Below are 19,224 nucleotides of genomic sequence, written 5' to 3' on the forward strand. Positions count from 1 at the left end.
AAAAGGATAGTTTTTATGAGGTTTGTATTACTGTGGGGACTTGGGATTCTGATATGGTCTTAGGAGAAAGCATGCTGTATTCAAAGTGATGGGGTTCAGGGCAGGCCATCCTAAAGTATGCCACTTTGGCATACTGATTATTTCAAAACAGAGTTACTACTTAAGAAACAGCGGATGCAAGAAGGTCACTCTGACCCTCCTCTACCCCTCCGAAGGCAGGTGCCGTTCATAGAGAACGCTGTATAAACAAACCTTGTTACTTCTTTACTAATTTAAAAAAAAAATTTAATTTATCTATTTATTTAATTTTGGCTGCGTTGTGTCTTCGTTGCTGCGCGCAGGCTTTTCTCTAGTTGCGGCGAGCGGGGGCTACTCTTCGTTGTGGTGTGTGGGCTTCTCACTGCGGTGGCTTCTCTTGTTGCAGAGCATGGGCTCTAGGCGTGTGAGCTTCAGTAGTTGTGTCACGCGGGCGCAGTAGTTGTGGCTCGCGGGCTCTAGAGCACAGGCTCAGTACTTGTGGCACACGGGCTTAGTTGCTCCGCGGCATGTGGGATCTTCCCGGACGCCACCAGGGAAGTCCACTTCTTTACTAATTTACTACCCCAAACCCACACTTTTTTGCCTTGTCAGTTCTTCAGAAATGTATTGCTTATTTCTCTAAAACAGGTATAAAAGCTGCCTGCTTTGGTCACTTCTTTGAGTCTCATATTTCTATGAGCTCCCACACATACAAATTAAATTTTTCTCCTATTAATCTGCCTTAAATCAGTTTCATCATTGGACCAGCCAAAGAACCTACAAGAGAAAAAAGGAAAAGATTTTCTCCCCTACAAAAGAATAGAAACTTGGGAGTCAGAGACCTAGGTTCAGGGTGGACCAGGTCAGAAATTTATATTTTATATACATATAATTCTAAATTTCTGTTGTCATTGATCTTCCAAAGGCTGGGATTATTTAAGGCTAGAGTTTCTCCACCTCTTATTTGAGTTTAGAAGATGAATAAATTGGGAAAAGCATGCATTCTATGTGTTACTTGAAAGGGGAAAAGAAAATCAGGCCCTTCCACAGACCTGTTTTCCCTGGGGGGAAATCTACTGTAATAGACTGATTACTTTCCAGGAGGTTAGCATTCTTTAAATGTTTCAAGTAATCTCAGATTGAATGTGCTTCCAAACTAAAATTAGCTAAGTCCCCCAAAGAGGTTATCACTTGGTTCAGTAGGAAGAACTTGCAGAATATGCAAAGGGTGTGAAACTAAGCATAACAGCAAGCACTGGAACACATCCGCACTTAAGTAGGGCAGAAAGGAGAATGGGGAAGTTGATGTGTCTTCCAGCGATGCCTCCAAACTCAGTCACCTTCTGTCAAGAGGATGCACATTCAGAGGTGGGTTAAGAAAAGGTCCCCTCAAATGCCTTTGAACACTGGATAAGAGATAATAACAAATCAAATTATTTTATTAGGCTACATCCAATTAACTTTTTTCAACAAAATACGTGTGTTTAAAAAATGAGTGAGGAAAAATACATACAACACTAAATATCATCGATTTCCACATTAGAAGCAGTGAAGAAAGTGATCCTTTTTCTCTGGTATTACAACTTTTTAAAAATTTTATTGAAGTATAGTTGATTTAAAATGTTGTGTTTAATTTCTGCTGTACCCTTTCTTATATCTCTATTCTAAGAGAAACTACAAATAGCATACAACTCCACTTTCTCTCCCCATGATGAAAGATGATCAGCTTCTAATATATCCCCTTCAGATACATTTAAATAGAGACTTTTATATGCAAATCGAATTCTGTATTACATTCCAGGTCTTAACTTTATGACAAAAATCAAACCTCAAGGTAATACTTCAGAAAGCACCAATTCATTAAAAAAATGTAGTTTTTAACCAAAATTTGTTAGAAATGAGAATTATTTCTAGTGTGAAGCTATTACCATCAGCAGGCAAAGATCGGGAGCAGAATTAATGTATTGCTTGCTTTCTTGATTAGAACTAGATATTTACCACGTTCTCACTGGAATCCATAATCTATATTTTGAGAATCACCAAAGAACTAAATTCACCATCATTTATACAAACCTGCATCATGATGGAGTCAGAACCTGTCTGGCTGTGACCTTTTATGCTCCCATCTCATCTTACTTTTTCCCATTTATTCCAGTCTGAGCCTGCCAGCTTCTGTGGCTTGCTTCCCCTGCCAGCAGTAATTTAGTGATCTGTTGAGACTGCACCCCCTGCTGAATCTTCTCCATGTTCTTCCCCTAGATAGTGTACCTCATTGTCATACACAGCGAATTGACTCACTAATACAGAAGTCTCTACGTGCCCCAAGAAAGCAGATGCAGTAGGGACATATTTTACAAGTGTTCTTAGAATTTCCTTCTCGGTAACAAGCAGTAGGTCGTTCTGAGTCAAATAAAACAGATTTTGGTTTTTAGCACCCAGAGAAAGAATAAGCCGAGGATGTACAGTATGGTATAAAGAATATGTATGGATATGGAGTCCAAAGCCATGGGGTCATTTCTCTCCTTTCCCAATTAATAGTTGTAAATCCAGAGGCAAATTGCTTAACCTCTCTGAGCCTAATGGTTCCTGTTATAAAATGGTGTTGTGATGTCTATAATACACTTTAAAATACTTAATCATAGTGGTGGGGGGTGAGTGTGTGTGTGTGTGTGTGTGTGTGTGTGTGAATGTGTAATAAAGTTTTAATTTACAATCAAAGATAGTTACTTGCCTAAATTGTGTTGGCTCTCTTATAATCTAAAGGTTACAGTAGCTACTGCAAACACTTTTTATCTCTGATCAGCAAAATAGGTTTTATTAAACATCATAAACTATTTTTGAAGTGGGTATTCATTGGCAAATGTTGTGGTCCTCAAATAGTGTGGATAGGCTAGAAATTTTATATATATTCTTTCATGAATAAGTTGTACGAAGACTTCCTTTGAAATGGGACCTGAACTTTGGTTTTTAAAAAGTCTTGAATCTAGTCACTATTTCATAAGATTCTGGTAACCAAGGCCAATTATAAAATTAAAGAACTCTTGTCTCTAGAATAACTGTTGTGTTTGTTACAACCATTTTTTTTTTTTTTTTTTGTGGTACGCGGGCCTCTCACCGTCGTGGCCTCTCCCGTTGCGGAGCGCAGGCTCCGGACACGCAGGCTCAGCGGCCATGGCTCACGGGCCCAGCCGCTCCGCGGCATGTGGGATCTTCCCAGACCGGGGCACGAACCCGCGTCCCCTGCATCGGCAGGCGGACTCTCAACCACTGCGCCACCAGGGAAGCCCGTTACAACCATTTTTTATGCAAGCTGTGGATAGAATCATAAAAGAACAGAGCACTGGATATTATTATTTACGTAACATGATTATGATTAATTTCATACTTTCCTTCTAAAAAATATGTGCGTTTGTAACAAGATTTGGTCCAAAATATAACTTTGTGTGTGGCAGTAAGGTTATGCAGAAAGATATATATAACCCTCACCTATCTATAATGACTGCAGGTTTCTGATATTTAAAAACAATAATAACCAGTACCAGAAAAAACCTAATGATTGTGAACAGCCAATTTGGTTAAGTCAGTTTACAAAAAATAGGAAGAAAAATAATTAACGACAAAAATAACTTTATATTTTACTGGGATATACAGGACCTACAGGATATATAGGGCTGTAAGGACGACAGGTGCTATTATGTACCTGGTAATAGACAATACTAAAAAATTAGTTTGTTATCATTCTGTAAATCAAACAGGTCCTAGAATCAGAGGTTTACTGGCACATGGCAGGGTTCTTGACCAAAGCCCTTGAAGAATTTCTCCTTCTTGTTGGTTGCTCCCTTCTTTATTTTCTTCTCTGGTTTTCTTCATCCATTTTTTATTTTAAGTACAGTTGATTTACAATGTTATGTTAGTTTCAGGTGTACAGCAAAGTGATTCAGTGATACATGTACATATTCTTTTCCAGATTATTTTCCATTATAGGTTATTATAAGATATTGAATATACCTCCCTGTACTATAGAGTAGGTATTTGTTGTTTACCTATTTTATATATATTAGTGTGTATTTGTTAATCCCAAACTCCTAATTTCTCCCTCTCCTCCTCTTTCCCCTTTGGTAACCATAAGTTTGTATTCTATGTCTGTGACTCTATCTCTGTTTTGTAAATAAGTTCATTTGTATCTGTTTTTAAAGATTCCACATATAAGTGATATCATAGGATATTTGTCTTTGTTTGACTTCACATAGTATGATAATCTCTAGGTCCATCCATCTTGCTGCAAATGGCATTATTTCATTCTTTTTTATGGCTGAGTAATATTCCATTATATATATATATATATACCACAGCTTCTTCACCCATTCATCTGTCGATGGACATTTAGGTTGTTTCCATGACTTGGCTATTGTGAACAGTGCTTCTATGAACAATGGGGTGCATGTATCTTTTCAAATTAGAGTTTTTGTCTTTTCTGGATACATGCCCAGGAGTAGGATTGCTGGATCATGTGGTAGCTGTTTTTAGTTTTTTAAGGATCCTCCATACTGTCCTCCATAGTGTCTGCACCAGTTTACATTCCCACCAACAGTGTAGGAGGGTTCCCTTTTCTCCACACCCTCTCTGGAATTTATTATTTGTAGAATTTTTGATGATGGCCATTCTGACCAGTGTGAGGTGATACCTCATTGTAGTTTTGATTTGCATTTCTCTCATAATTAGCGATGTTGAGCATCTTTTCATGTGCCTGTAGCCATCTGTATGTCTTCTTGGGAGAAATGTCTATTTAGCTTTTCTGCCCATTTTTTTAAACTGGGTTTTTGGTTTTTTGATATCTTGTGTTTCTGGATTGGAAGATTTAATATTCTTAAAATGTCCACATTGCCCAAATGTTCCACAAATTCAATGCAATTTCTATCAAAATTTCGATGGCATTTTTCACAGAAAGAGAAAAACAATCCTAAAACTCCTATGGAACTACAAAAGACCCCAAATAGCCAACACAATCTTGAGCAAGAATAAAAGAGCTGCAGGCATCACATTTCCTGATTTGAAATTACATTACAAAGTTACAGTAATCCAAACATTATGGTACTGGAATAAAAATAGACCCAATGACCAATGGAACACAACAGAGAGCCCAGAAATAAACCCATGCTTCTATGGCCAATTAAATTTCTTCAGAGGCACCAAAATATACAATGGGGAAAGGACAGTCTCTTCAACAAATGTTATTGCTTAAACTGTATATCCATGTGCAAAAGAATAAAATGGGACGCCTACCTTATTCCATACAGAAAAAGATCAACTCAAAGTGGATTAAAGACTTAAATGTAACATTTGAAAATGTAAAACCCCTAGAAGAAAACATAGGAAAAAGCTCCTTGACATTGGTCTTGGCAATAACTTTTTGGATACAGCACCAAAAGTACACGCAACAGAAACAAAAATAAAAGTGTGGGACTACATCAAATTTAAAAGCTATTGCATAGCAAAGGAAATAATCAACTAAATTAAAATTTAACCTATGTAATGGGAGAAAATATGTGCAAACCATATATCCAATAAGGGGTTAGCAGCCAAAATATATAAATAATTCATACAACTCAACTGCACAAAAACAAAACAAAACAAATAACCCAATTAACAAATGGACAGAGGATCTGAATAAACATTTCTCCAAAGAAGACATACAAATGGACAACAGGTATATGAAAGGGTACTCAATGTCATTAATCACCAGAGAAAGGCAAATCAAAACCACAATGAGATATCACTTCACACCTATGAGGATAGCTATTTTTAAAAAATAAAAACATAAGTATGGGCAAGATGTGGAGAAAAGTGAACCCTTGTACACTGTTGGTAGGAATGTAAATTGGTACAGCTATTGTGGAAATTAGTGTGGTGGTTCCTCAAAAAATTAAAGCTGGCACTACCATACCATCCAGAAATCTCACTTTTGGGTATTTATCCAAAGGAATTGAAATTAAAAGAGATATCTACCCTCTCATGTTCATTGCTCTGTATTCACCATAGCCAAGATATGTAATCAGCCTATATGCCCACTGAAGGATGGACGGATATAGAAAATGTGGTGCACATATACAATATCCAGCCTTAAAAAAGAAGGAAATCCTGCCATTTGCAACATAATGGATGAACCTGGAGGACATTATGTTATGTGAGATGAGCCAGACATAGAAAGACAAATACTGCATAATCTCTTATATGTGAAATCTAAAATAGTTAAAGTCACAGGGGGAAGTGGGAAGATGATGATCAAAGGGTACAAAGTTACAGTTATGCAAGATCAATAAATTAGGGGTAGGCTACTATACAGCATAGTGCCTATAGCTAACAATACTGTACTGTATACTAACAATTTGCCAGGGGGGTAATCTTACATTAAGAGCCACACACACACACACACACACTCACACACATAAAACAATCATAATAAACGGATGCAAGGAAACATTTACTAGCAACGGATATGTCTATGGCCTTGATGTCAGTGATGGTTTCACAGGTATATACTTATCCCCAAACACATCAACCTGTACACATTAAATATATACAACTTTTTACATGTCAATCATACCTCAATAAAGTGATTAACAAGACAAAGATATTCTTGTACAAGAAACCCCAATGCTCATGGCAGAGAATGGGAAGTTAGTTATACCAACAGGAAATTGCATGTCCTGAAGACCCGCCATCTTTCCCCAGCCAACATTTTAGAAAACATCTAAACAGCAGACCCTTATTAAACATTAGTTAAGGGAGCAGATAAAATCTGGTCCTTGCCCTCATTTGAGAACATTTATAGTCTAGCCATGGAGATAAGATCACCAAATATGAATCACTGAACAACACATTAGAAAACGCACAGATCAGGAACAATATTAGGAAGATGAAAATAGTACCCATTAATCAAGGAATATATACAAATTAATTTGTGATGCATGTTTTATGTGGCGGAGCTGTTTAGGGAAGATAAAAATTGGCAACAGCAAGTAACATTTGCATACCACCTCCACAAGCGTTAATATTCCTTGTCTTTAAACAGGACAAGAGTAGCCAAGGAAGGCTGTGTGGAGGAGGTGAGATTCAAAGGGCTTCTAAGTTGAGTGGGGTTCAAATTTAACAAAAGGCTTGAATGCATCATGAAGGTACCCACAGAAGCAGTCACTAGACTATTTGTTTGCCTGGATGGCAGCTAAAAATTCCCAGAAAAACCCAACAGAGAGTACAAAAATCTTTAAATTCCTCTTTTATTATTATTATTAATTTTCACAAAGCAGGCTTCATAAAAAGCTGCCAAAAGTGAATGTATTTTCTGAGAGACACAGGCTGACAGAGTTTGGAAGAATGTACTTTCTAAAGGTGATTTATGTACCTGTGATGTGCTCCAATGATGCACCAGGGACTTGAAAATGAGGTCAGCAACACACATTCAGAGGGCTTTTAGGATCTCAGATAAGCCCAGACGGCGATGCTTAGTTTCTTACCTATCAAGAAACATTTTTCCAAGATGAAAGGATGGAGTTAGTTAGAGGCCTCTGGGGTCTGTTGCTACTGCTTAGCAATACAGGTCACCGGAGTGACAGAGTTGAACCTGGGGACAACTGTGGTAAGAAAACAGTGAGAATGAGTGAGCGGGTTGGGGAAGAAGAGTACTCGATCTGCAAATACCTGCTTTGTGACCTTTACATCCTTGTATCATACAATCGGATCTATCTTCTTCCAACTGAAAATAATTGCCCTATCTCCTTTTGTTTACCTTTAAAAGGTGAATTATGACAGCCTGAGAGATTTCTGACACTTTGACTTAGTGAGGAGTTCAGTACAGTTATAGATTTCTTTTTACAGCATAGCAAAGTGTCCTAGGAAAAGATACTTGCCAGAGCTAGCAAATGACACCCTTCCTGGGAATGACAGGGATCTCAGATATACTTCTGTCCAACCACTCCTAGTACAGGTAGCAAAAAACGAACCTAAGAATTTAGGAAGATGCTTTCCCATGGCCCCAAGAGACTTCTGCTAAAACAAGCAGCATTACGTCATGGACACAGGGTTCTAAGCCAGGCATTGGTTCTTAAGCTACCCAATCAGTGAAACACTTGGAATGTGTTGATTTGGGAAGAAAAGCAAGAAATATTGATACTGTTCATTCATTTGTTTTGTCATCTATTGCCGCCCACTGGCAGGCAGGCAGCAGTAAACACCAAAGGGTGAAAACATCGATCTCAGGGAAGCTGCCAACTGAGAATATCCCAACCAAATTGGGTTCCCTGCAAATTAAGAAAAGGCTACCCTTGTGCTATTTTATTCACAGTGGCACACAGTGGATCAGCTTGCAGAATGCAGGCACTGCACTGGGACACGATGACAGTCGCTATTTACTGAAAGCCTGCTGGAGAGCAGACACTATTTTAAGTACTTTTCATGTCTTTAAAGCAATCTGTGAGGTAGGTATTATTATCTACATTACCCAAACTAGAAAGAGGCCTCAGATGGTTTAATTCACTTGCCCGTGGTCACTCAGCACGGCAACATCAGTCCTTGCACCTGGGCTGACTCATTTACCTCTTCCGATTTCCAGCCTCTGTCTCCTTTTCTCCCTAAATGGAGCTCTCTTTAGCCCCAAATACAAGCTTAGCCCCACCTTCTCTAAAGCCAGACCTGACCTCAGAATTTCCCGGTATCTGATTATAACCTCATGCCCTAATTCTGGTAAATGTGCTTCTGTTAAATGTTCCCTACACTTGGATAAACTGATATCCCAAATTCTCTATCTCTCATTCTCTACCTTGTACGTTCTTGATCATTAACTTACTAGAGTTTTAACCTGAACTTCAACCCTGTACTTTAAATCTTGCTACTTGCTGAAGACTTTGCTAAAGGCAAATTATGCAAAAGCCAGGGTCAAAGCAAATCTCCCAGTAAAGGTGGTTTGTCTGTCTTATGTTAAATAGTCTCAGCAAAAAAATTTTTAAAAAGAAAACAAATATATATATATATATATATATACACACACACACACACACATACATATAGATACTTGATAGCATATGTGAGTGAAAAGGCATTTAGAGTTTCCTATATATAAGGTCACCATACATCTTTGCCTAGATAGCACAGGGAACTATAATTAGTATTTCGTAATAACCTATAAGGGAAAAGAATCTGAAAAAGAATAACTGAATCACTTTGCTGTACACTGGAAACTATCACAACATTGTAAATCAACTATACTTCAATTAAAAAAATAAAACATAATATACCAAGATAACATAAATCTGAAGAAATGAGAAAAAACGTACTGAAAAATAAAGTAAGGACTTAAAAGGAGCCAGATATAACTATAATATCAAATAAGTTAACATATGATTCAGTATTCTGGCTTCCCGTGAAAGAAAGCTAATCAGTTTACAAACCAAGGATCAATAAGAAGATAAAAAAATCAACTGCTCAGAAGAAACCCAACTGTTCCTGATACTAAAGTTCAGAAAGCAGCAAACCATTTCTCCTTAAGGGAAATCATAAAAGGGGTACTGCCATCCCACCAACAAAGATCATAACAACATCTTTACAGTAGACTTGAAATTTTTCTACAGGTCTCTTTCTTACAGCATCTTTTGAAATTGGCTAATGGCACCACTCCAAAGCATAATTCAGAAGAGAGGAAAGGGTGAGTGATTTTACAGGAAGCTAATAACATACCATTCAGGTATGTGAATGTTGGTTCTGTCTAATCCTGGGACAGATATTAGCACACTTAATGGTCTAGAGCATTTAATGGGTATTCATCAGGCAATCATCTATAGATGTTGTTTTATTTCCCTTAACACTGATAGATATTGGGAAGAATATCTGTTTGTCTATCTATTGCCAGAAAAGAACTTTGTTGATCATTCTACACAGATCAAAAGGATTACTTTTTTTTCATTGCAGCTATATCTTACAGATGTATCATCTATTTCTTCAATGCTGAAGAGGGAATGTAATACATTAACACATCAAGAAGCCACTGATAGTAGCAAAATGTGACAGTTTTCAAGGAAACACCTAACAGTCATGCCATATGTTTAGATTTTTATAATGAAAATGATATATCCAATATCCATCCTAAGACCATGAGGGCATGCTTTGTCACTAAGAATAACCAAGCATGAAAAGGAAATATTCTTAATGAAGTTCTGTTATAGTAACTGACAGTAGTAAATAGAACAATATTCAAGTATTGCTATGAAACATGTATTTTAAAATAGTTTCACTTGCAGCCACTATGGAAAACAGTATGGAGGTTCCTCAAAAAAACTGAAAATAGAGCTACCATATGATCCAGCAATTCCACTCCTGTGCATATATCTGGAGAAAACTCTAATTTGAAAAGATACATGCACCCCTATGTTCATAGAAGCACTATTTACAATAGCCAAGACATGGAAACAACCTAAGTGAAGTGTCCATTGACAGATGAATGGATAAAGAAGACGTCGTGTGTGTGTGTGTGTGTGTGTGTGTGTATGTGTGTGTTTATGTATCATTCTGCCATAAAAAAAGAATAAAATAGTGCCATTTGCAGCAACATGCATGGACCTAGAGATGATCATACTAAGTGAAATAAATCAGACAAAGCCAAATATCATATGATATTACTTATATGTGGAATCTAAAATATGACACAAATCAACTTACTTACAAAACAGAAACAGACTTGAAGACATAGAAAACAAACTTGTGGTTACCAAAGAGGAAAGGACAGGGGGATACATTCAGAGTTTGGGATTAGTGGATACAAACTACTATATATAAAATAGATAAACAACAAGGTCCTACTGTATAGCACAGGGAACTACATTCAATATCTTGTAGTAACCTAAATGGAAAAGAATACATATTTAAATGAATAGCTTTGCTGTATATCAGAAACTACCACAACAGTGTAAATTAACTGTATTTCAAAAAAAAAAAAAGTTTCACCAAAAAACTGTTAGTTCTAATAAATGAATTCATTCAAATTGAAGGATACAAAAATTAATACACAAAAATCTGTTGCATTTCTACACACTAACAACAAACTACCAGAAAGAGAAATTAAGGAAACAATCCCATTTACAATTTCACCACAAAGAATAAAATACCTAGAAATAAATTTAACCAAGGAGGTAAAAGGCCTGCACACTGAAAACTTACACTGATGAAGGAAACTAAAGAAGACACAAATAAATAAAAACGTAGTCTGTGCTCATGGACTGGAAGAATTAATTGTGTTAAAATGTCCATATCACCCAAAGCAATCCACAGATTTAATGCAATCCCTAACAAAATTCCAATAGCATCTTTCATAGAAATATAATGAACAATCCTAAAGTTTGTATGGAACCACAAAATATCCCAATAGCCAAAGGAATCTTGAGAAAGAAGAACAAAGCTGGTGGCATCAAGCGCCCTAACTTCAAACTACATTCCAAAGCTACAGTAAACAAAACAGTATGGTATTAGCATAAAAATCAGACATATAGATCAATGAAACAGAAAAGAGATTCCCCAAATAAAACAAATCCACACATCTGTGGCCAATTAATTTATGACAAAGGAGGCAAGGATATACAATAAGGAAGGGATAGTCTCTTCAATAAAAGGTGCTGGGAAAACTGGACAGCCACATGCAACATTATGAAAGTAGACTACTATCTTATACCATGCACAAAAATTATGGATTGAAGACTTGAATGTAGGATCCTTGACATTAGTCTTGGCAATGAGTTTTTGAATCTGACTCCAAAACCAAAGACAACAAAAGCAAAAATAAACAAGTGGGACTACATCAGTCCAAAAAGCTTCTACACAGCAAAGGAAATAATAAAATGAAAAGGCAGTCTCCTGAGTTGGAAAAAATATTTGCAAAATCATATATCTGATAAGGGGTTAAGACTCAAAACATATAAAGAACTCAATACAATGCAATAGCAAAAACAAACAAATGAACAAAAAATCCAATTTTTAAAAAATGGGCAAAATAGCTGAAGAGACATTTTACCAAAGAAGACATATAGATGGGAAACAGGTACATGAAAAGATGCTCAACATCACTAGTCATCAGGGAAATGCAAATCAATATCACAATGAACTATCACCTCACACTTGTTAGAATGGCTACCATCAAAAAGACAAGAAATAACAAGTGTCAGCAAAGAAGTAAAAAACCAAAAGGGAACCTTTATGTACTGTTGGTGGGAATGTAAATTGGTGCAGCCACTATGGAAAACAGTATGAAGGTTCCTCAAGAAATTAAAAATAGAACTACCATAGGATCCAGTAATTCCATTTCCAGGTGCATTTTTTCAATAGCCAAGATATGGAAACAATCTAAGTGTCTGATGATGGATGAATGGATGTGAGATATACATATATATACCTTGAAGGCATTATACTAAGTGAAATAAGTCTGAACAAGAAAGGCAAATGCTGTATGATCTCAACTATATGTGGAATTAAACAACAGCAATGAAAACAACAAAAGGAACCCATAGATACAGAGAACAGATTGGTGGTTGCAAGTGGTAGGAGACAGAGGATGGGAGAAATGGGTGAAAGGGGCCAAAAGGTACATATTTCCAGTTATAAAATAATTAAGTCATGGGGATGTAATGTGCAGGATGGTGATTATAGTTAATAATACTAATAGTGCATATCTGAAAGTTGCTAAGAGGGTAGATCTTAAAAGTACTCATTAGAAGAAAAAAATATTTGTAACCATGTATGTTAACAAATGGTATCAAGACTTACTGTGATGATCACTTCACAGTATATACAAATATTGAATCATTATGTTGTACACCTGGAAATAATACAATGTTATATGTCAATTATACCTCAATAAAAAAAGGTTTGAAAATATTAGTACAGAACTCTACTTTTTAATACAGATTTATCAAAGAACCAGAAAGAAGTTCCAGGAAAAATATATATAATAATTGAAATGGAAAATCCAGTGGATGAATTTATAATGGTTTAGACACAGCTGAAGAGAAAATTAATGAATAATTTTTTTTAACTGATAAATTATATTATTCCTTCCACAGAAAACATTAGAGAAACTTTGAGCTAAAAATATATGCTGAGTTTCCGCACAAAGTGTAAAGGTTTTTTTAAAAAAATTATGTGGAACGTAGACAAAATTATTTGTCAATAAATTTTTAAGGAATTTCACATGTTCTGATTCTTTCCACTGCCAATCACCTTAGTTCCTCCAAACTCATAACCTTCAAGATAAAATAGTCCTTTCAAAAAGAAGTTGTCATGTGAGTCAGCCCACAATTCTTTTAGTTAGGTTTCTTTGATCTCCAATGGAATATGGACACACTTCAAAATTCCCCACCTGTAACCTTCGGGATCCAATTTCCTCAAGCAATTTACTTTAGGACCATGTTTAGGGTCAGGAGATGGATCTGGTTCTGAATTTGACATCCTCTAAAAATGTATAAGGTTCAAATCATATTCACTCCTAAGCCATTACACCCTAGAACAGTACAGATCATTGGGATATGCCAATACCTAAGATAAAACAAAGTTTGACTGTTAGGTTTTTCATAGTTTACGTGGCAGCTCTGTCTTGTAGTTCTTTCCCACAGATCTAACAGGTAGTTCTATGAGTAAAGGAAAATACGCAGTTACTCGGAGGCATTTCCAACAATGTTGGTTTACAGAAAAAGCCCCATCAGGTTAGGCTTCAACAAGATAATTCTTAAGAAACAATCCAATAGGAAGTCCTCACAAAGATATGGAAAACAAGCTAAGTTAAAAGACATGAAAGATAGCGTGTGAAGGTCTAACATATATAACTTGGAGTTCCAGAAGGAGATGATTGTAGAAATAAAGGGGCAGAGAGACGCTTCAAACAAATAATGGCTGGCATTTTCCAAGAATTGCTAAAAGACACCAAAACTCAGTTCTAAGAAGCACAATAAATTTCAAATAAGACAGAGAAATTCACAGCCATACAAATTTTGTTGTAACAGCAGAACATCAAAGATCTATTACTTTTAGGAATATATACATTTTACTACTATTCCTTTTGTTACATTCTTACATTAATATACTCTTTTGTATGTATATTTCACAATAAAATATTTTAATGGCAAAATATAAAATACAAATAAATAGTTTCTAGATACTTTCCTTTTTTGCCCCGATGTAAAATCACATACCAATTAGCATATAATGTTTCTTTCACGAAAAAAGTTCTAGGCTTTTTTTTTTCTTTTTATCTGAAAACACAGTAGAGATTTGAACTCTAAGTGGTCATTACTTTCAGGTTATAGCCCCTAAACAGTTTGAGTTAACCAGAAACCTCTGTCTCCCCAACACCTGGACACATTGGGATTCTTTTCTACTGTGACCCATACGTGAAGTTTTTGATTAATGATAATGATTGGCGATATCCAACATTAGTCCCAAAGACTTCTGGATGAATTCATTAGTCAACAAAACTGAATGCCAATTGTTGAAAATACCAGGAACGTTCTCAGCTAAATACATGTTTTTTTGTGTTCTCAAGATAGTTTTTGAGTACAGAAAAGGCTAATCAGTGCTCTATTTAGTTTTGTCTTTTTTTTTTTTTGGCTGCACTGCATGGAATGCGGGATCTTAGTTCCGACTAGGAACTGAACCCGGGACCCCTGAAGTAGAAGCGTGGAGTCCTAACCACTGGACTGCCAGGGAATTCCCTCTATTTAGTTTCTATAATAAAATTCAATTTACAAAATTATAAGCGCCAAACCTAAGTCTTTCTTAAGTTCTTAAACAACTAAATGAATCTTAATTTCCTATTTAGAAATCTAAAAAACATATTACCTTTAATTGTGCTCTGGATAATGTTTATATTCACCATAGATTTAAACATCTTCAAACATTTGAAACTTTATCTATATATTTAATATTTTGAATACTTTAATAGTGTTACAGATAGACCTTAGTGAGCACTTAAATTACTGTTAAAATCAAATATATTTAAATTATAATGTGAAGAAATAAAACATTTATATATTAAGCACTCTGATAACATTTACAAGCCTACTAAGACTCAATTTAAAATCATGGTTCTCAAATGTAAAATAGCTAGCTAGTGGGAAGCAGCTGCATAGCACACGGAGATCAGCTCAGTGCTTTGTGACCACCTAGAGGGGTGGGATGGGGAGGGTGGGAGGGAGACACACGAGGGAAGAGATATGGGGATGTGTGTATGTGTATAGCTGATTCACTTTGTTATAAAGCAGAAACTAACACACCATTGTAGAGCAATTATACTCCAATAAATAAATAATTAGTCATAAAAAAAATCATGGTTCTAAATTAATTATTAAAATTAAAATTTTGAATAATTAAGTTAGAATTAAAGTCACAGGCTAATCTATTTTTTTATAATAATCCAAATATTAAATATTGTAAGTACAATTTTTTACAAATCCTTTTTTATATAAATATTAATACAATTAGATAAATACCTCTTTTACTTCATGATAAAACTTTCTAAGCGTTTGACAAATGCTTACTCCCAAGGAAATAATTATTTCAGTCCCCACAATGTAACCTTGGAGTTGACTTCCCAGTGTTCTACAGCTCTCAAAATGACCAGAAATTCAAGCTAAGAGACTGACTGCACTGTTGACACTTACCCTCAGAGGAACTGTGAACACTTTATACTTTCCATGTCTATGACTTTATAACCCCAAAGAGGCAAGTTCCAACACCTGAAATTCAAGTTTTACAGCATCTCCCCACTCACAGCTGACTTCGATATATCATTTGATTGGATTTTAAATTTATTTGGCCCTTAAGACATATTTTCACTTTATCTTCAAAAAAGTTTGTTTCCCCTTGTACAGATTTTTTTTTTTACTGTTTCATATGCTTAGAAACGTTATAATGATACATCCAGTTGTATTATGGTCATCACACATGGATATCACACAACACACAACTGTGTTGTCACAATTTCCAAGGCCATTCTTCCTAAATCTTTTTTTTTTTTTTTTTTTTTTTTTTTTTTTGCGGTACGCGGGCCTCTCACTGTTGTGGCCTCTCCCGTTGCGGAGCACAGGCTCCGGACGCGCAGGCTCAGCGGTCACGGCTCACGGGCCCAGCCGCTCCGCGGCATGTGGGATCTTCCCGGACCGGGGCACGAACCCGTGTCCCCTGCATCGGCAGGCGGACTCTCAACCACTGCGCCACCAGGGAAGCCCTTCCTAGGTCATTTTAAGGCAATTTATTTTTCCAGTTTTCCCCAGAAATGCATGAAAGAAACGACTAAAAAGAATAAAGTCAGAAAATGTGGTTTTACTACTGCAAAGTTATACCATTGCCACTCCTCTTATTCCTGAAGTGAAGTGTAATCCTTACTGTCTGTATTAGTATTTGGATCATATTTAATTGTTAATGAGTTTTTTTAAAATTTATCTGTTTATCATGTTTAAGATATCCAAAACAAAATTAAGGATCTGCCAAATGGTTGATCATATATAAAATAAAGATAAAATGACTTGGAGATGCCCCCATAAAATCAAGTAAAAAGCATTTTTTGACCCAAATTACTGAACCCCCTTCAAAAAATAATACTCCACAGTCTTTGCAGTTTTAAAGGTCATTGACATTTTAAAAAATAAGTTTAGCACTGGCTAATGTAAACGAATAATGAAGGATCCTGAAAGACCGAACAAAAATCACACACACACGTGAACACACACATGTGCATGCATACACACACACACACACACACAACTTGAAGAGACCAAGGGCTGATTCCATCCTTTCATTAATAATTGACATTGTGACCATGAGAGGGGTGGGATAGGGAGGGTGGGAGGGAGGGAAAAATAAATAAATAAATAAAATAATTGACAGCATCATTGCTCTTGGTCTATCATTTGCCAGAGAAAATATTTTAACTCCGTAACATAAATTATAGGCTTTTTTATTTAATGGAAATTGATCTAGCAAAGAACTTTATGACAGTTCTCGGGTACCTAACTTGCTTTCGAATTTTGGTATATCATTAAAAATACATGGTTCCTAATGAATGGGTATATGAACCACTTCTAAGTTAAATGTGGCACTGTAGTAGATAATTACTACAATGAGGTACCACCTCACACTGGTTAGAATGGCCATCATCAAAAAATCTACAAACAATAAATGCTGGAGAGGGCGTGGAGAAAAGAGAACCCTCCTACACTGTTGGTGGGAATGTAAATTGGTACAGCCATCATGGAGAAGAGTATGGAGGTTCCTTAAAAAACTAAAAACAGAGCTACCACATGATCCAGCAATCTTACTCCTGGGCATATATCTGGAGAAAACCATAATTCGAAAAAAATACATGTACCCCAATGTTCATTGCAGCACCATTTACAATAGCCAGGACATGGAAGCAACCTAAATGTCCACTGATGGAAGAATGGATAAACAAGATGGGGTATATATATGCAAAGGAGTATATATGGCTATATACTTAGCCATAAAAAATAATGAAATAATGCCATTTGCAGCAACATGGATGGACCTAGAGACAGTCATACTGAGCGAAGTTAAGTCAGACAGAGAAAGACAAATATCATATAATATGGCTTATATGTGGAATCTAAAAAAATGGTACAAATTAACCTATTTACAAAATAGAAATAGAGTCACGGGTGTAGAAAACAAACTTATAGTTACCAATGGGGTAAGGGGGGGAGGGATAAATTGGGAGACTGGGATTGACATACACACACTACTATATATAAAATAGATAACTAATAAGAACCTACAGTATAGCACAGGGAAGTCTACTCGATACTCTGTAGTGACCTATATGGGAATAGAATCTAAAAAAGAGTGGCTATATATGTATGTATAACTGATTCACTTTGCTGTACACCTGAAACTAATACAACATTGTAAATCAACTATACTCCAATAAAAATTAATTTTAAAAAATACATGTTTCCTAATAAATGGTATATGAGTCACTTCTAAGTTAGATAATCACCCAAGATTTACAGCAGGAGAATCACAATTATGCTAGGGGTGGGGGGCAGGGGAAATTGAAGAGGAGGAAGGAAAATGATAATTTTATTTCTGGGAAACACTTCCTTCTCCAAAAAACCAAAATTATCTAAAAAAGCTAAAAGCAACTGTTCTATATTTTCATTTACGAAGTTAAGAAGAGATGATTTCTATTGTTACACAGCTATTACTTAAAATTAAAATAATTTTAAAACCGTTCCCTTTAATTTTCCACATTTCCCCTGCCCCCAGTAAAGATATTTTCATTTTGGAACAATTCTAAGGCAACAATTGATGGCTTTTAAAATCAAAATTGAACTACTGATTCTTATTAGTAGAACTTGCTATATTTTCACTAAAATGTTATTAAATTCATTTCTAAATTTCAGTATTATAAGTCAGCTAATATACAAAAATCCATATGAAATTGTTTAGATTTAACTTACTATGAAATCCTAAAATTTCATAACAGTCATTAGGCTTTTCAATAAAAGTTAAAATTCTTCCTTTCTCAATTCAGGTAGTAGATTTTAGTGTTTTATCCAAAGACGTATTTTAAATCCTTAATGAAAAAAAAATGCTAGTTTAAAAAGTAAATTATCTTCTAAATAAAGTGAGAATAATAGAAAATACTGCAAACAAACAGACTAGAAGTCAGAAAAAGATAAACTGTTAAATAAAATTTAACTGATAAAGTTTCACTGATATAAATTAGAATATAGGGTGATTGTCAGTGAAAATGGTTCTCTTCATTAACATGAACCCAAGAATGATTTTATATTACAATATAAACAGTTTTAGGATTTTCTTTATTCTTATGGCATCTGAATACTGATGGCTTATAAACCAGTTAAATTTCTGTTCATATCCTATGCGAATAAAATACATAACTATTATTTTTCTTTTTGTAATTATTTTATTTTTAGTACAATAAGCAGAAATCTGGAGGGAAACAAAATTAGAATATACAAAATTCTAATAGGAATTGGCATCTTTGGAGGAGCCTCATATTAAATCTGGCGCCACTGCCTTTAGGACACTTGAAATAATAAACTCAGCATATGTGCCCCCTGGAGACAACGCGATTACACAACTTTTTTTTTTTTTTTTTTTTTTTTTTTTTTTGTGTGGTACGCGGGCCTCTCACTG

General features: G+C 35.5%; 1 protein-coding gene and 1 non-coding gene across 3 annotated transcripts in view; both read right to left on the minus strand.

Annotated features, from left to right (window-relative positions):
* UNC5D (unc-5 netrin receptor D) overlaps window positions 1–19,224 on the minus strand; it is a 634,719-nt gene that overhangs the window by 392,494 nt on the left and 223,001 nt on the right. The window lies entirely within an intron of this gene.
* On the minus strand, window positions 13,639–13,767 carry LOC112066961 (small nucleolar RNA SNORA18). The gene has a single exon (XR_002892997.1). It is a non-coding gene; the product is annotated as a small nucleolar RNA SNORA18 (small nucleolar RNA).

This window comes from Physeter macrocephalus, chromosome 20 (genome assembly GCF_002837175.3).
Source record: "Physeter macrocephalus isolate SW-GA chromosome 20, ASM283717v5, whole genome shotgun sequence".
Classification (NCBI taxonomy): Eukaryota; Metazoa; Chordata; class Mammalia; order Artiodactyla; family Physeteridae; genus Physeter; species Physeter macrocephalus.